Source organism: Octopus bimaculoides, chromosome 3, assembly GCF_001194135.2.
Source record: "Octopus bimaculoides isolate UCB-OBI-ISO-001 chromosome 3, ASM119413v2, whole genome shotgun sequence".
NCBI classification, from domain to species: domain Eukaryota; kingdom Metazoa; phylum Mollusca; class Cephalopoda; order Octopoda; family Octopodidae; genus Octopus; species Octopus bimaculoides.
This window is the reverse complement of record NC_068983.1, coordinates 74,118,376-74,121,019: the sequence shown is the minus strand read 5'-3', so window position 1 is coordinate 74,121,019 and position 2,644 is coordinate 74,118,376.

Sequence of the window (2,644 nt, the reverse complement as noted above, 5' to 3'; positions counted from 1 at the left end):
AAATTTCCCTGAGGAATGACAACAAATGTCTCCCCGGAAAAAATTTACAAAAGAAGTGCGCTCTTCAGAGGTTATGCGCAAGGCAGCAGCTGAGAAAGAGTCTTTTTTTGTACATGGCGCAAAAGATTGTGCAGCAGCTGACCTGGCTGCACCAAGCGCAAACAAGGAACCTTTCCCACCACTGCGCAAGAACACTACAGTCAACAGACACGGGATGGCCTCCCCTAACGCCTGCACAGTCGTCACGCCAATATTTTTACTAAATATTGGGGGCCTGTTGCATCATAATAAAAGCCAAATTTCTTTCCTAAGAGACCTTGCTGCATGCAATCAAGACCCTCTGAAAGAATATATATATATATATTTAATGCTGAAAAATTCTAAGTCCTGCGCTACCAGCGTCCAAAACTGAATATGAAACTTACAGAGTACACTAGTCTGCAGGGAATTTCAATCCCAGAGCCTAAATCAATGAGGGACCTGGGTATGGACATGAGTGATGATACCTCTTTCCAAGTGCACATTACCGGGATGGCGACAAAGTGCAGACGACTGACTGGCTGGATCCTGAGAACATTCAGAACCAGAGATAAGGAAACCATGATGGTCTTCTGGAGGACATTCGTCCTCAGCTGCCTGGATTACTGCTCACAGCTATGGTAACCCACCTGTGTGAAGTTAACAGCGGACCTTGAAGCAATCCAGAGAAGATTCACAAAGAAGATCGTCTCTTTGCAACTGCTCAGCTACTGGGAAAGGCTGAAACAGCTAAGACTCTACTCCCTGGAGAGAAGGCGGGAAAGGTATGCAGTAATATACATCTGGAAGATCCTGGAAGGAATTGTGCCAAATTTTGGCAATGAAAGTTACACTAATGCCAGAACAAAGTAGATGCAGGCGTTTTTAAATCAAAGCTGGACTTCTTCCTGTCGAGAGTCCCAGATGAACCTACCTCACAGCAAGAGGTGCAAATGAGGGTAGCTACATCAAACTCCATTCTTCATCAAGCGCCACATATTGGAGGAGGCTCTGAGTAATAACAGTGTAGCAAAACGGCGGTGCATCAGCATGGCCGCAGCTCTGAGCTGAAACTGGAGGAAATATATATATATATATATATATATATATATATATATATATTTATTGGGTAGAGAAATTTTCTACCAGTGGCTAGCATGCATAAAATAGTCGATAGACAACCAACATATTTTTCATATAAAATCAGTGTACATTCATACACAAAAGAGGTGATCCTAACAGGACACCTTACATGCTAAAATGAACAGTCAAAGTCCAAACCACGGTTAAGAGTAATTTCGAAGGGGTTGAAACATAGAAACATGTTCAATAGTTACCACTTGTACCTAGGTTTCGAACATTAATGAACAAATAAGATAATTTGTTACGCGTGTTCTTCAGCAGCAAGGGCGCTAATAATTAATGTATAATTATGGGACAAATAGGGAGCACATGTCTCATCTTTATACATTGTTTTTCAAATCCACAGCGCAAGCGCAGTTTTAGAATGTACGCTAATTTTACATATATATATATATATATATATAACACATATCATATATTTAATTGTTGTCTGTCGATTATACTTATATAAATATACTGTTCAATAACTCATCTAGTTCATTTCTATGCACATACTAGTAAGGTTGTTAGAATTTTGTTTGTTTATTCACAATTTCTGTCTTTTTGACAATCTGCAATAAGTGAACTACTTTTCATAAACACTGGCCTAATTTGTAAAGACCTAAATTTGTTTCTTTGGTAAATCCGTACAAGATTTAAGATTTTTTAATTATCTTTTTACTTCCTTTATTGTTCACATTGCTCCCAATTTCATGAGATAATTGATTTTGCTTCACTATCTTAAAGTTTTTTTTCTTTTGTCAGTGATTTATCTAGTTAAGCAACGTGAGATATTCTTTCTTACTATTGTATTTTCTACTTTTCAAATTTCTTTTCTTTTTTTTTTCCAGCCATGGTCTTCATTTCTGAAATATTTCATATTTATTGCTTGCCTTGATGACATTCATAGCTTCAGTTTTATGTCGTAATCGTGTATAAAGAGTATTTTGGACAAGGAATACTTTGCAGATCTCTATCTCTATCTTTCATTTCTACTGAGCTTAAGGGAAATTCTAGCTAGAGTGTTTTAAATGTAATTTTCTTACATACCATTATATAGGTTTTTCGGATTATGTCTATGAAAAATTTATCCAACATGAAAGCCACTATTGAATGTAAGTATCCCTTCACATTTTAGATGAATCGTACATTATTTTTAAAGCAGAGACCTAAAGCGTAGTATATCACAAGTTTGGTAAAAGATCATTTATTACAATACACTATTTTTGAGAGGTTACTAGTGAATACTGCTTAGCATCAGCCAAGCGTTCATACAAGAATCTGCACTTCGAGTCAATTGAGACCGGAATAATAGAAGACACCCAAAAGAAATAAGTTATATTGATCCAATACAGTCAATGCTGCTCTATACTTTTGATATTTCAGTGGTTTAATTGCAATTAATGCCATTATATAATATATATATACATATAGAGGTGTGGGGGGGGGGGGTATTTTATATATTATTCATATACAAGAATGTTATTGACAGTAACTTCGAAGT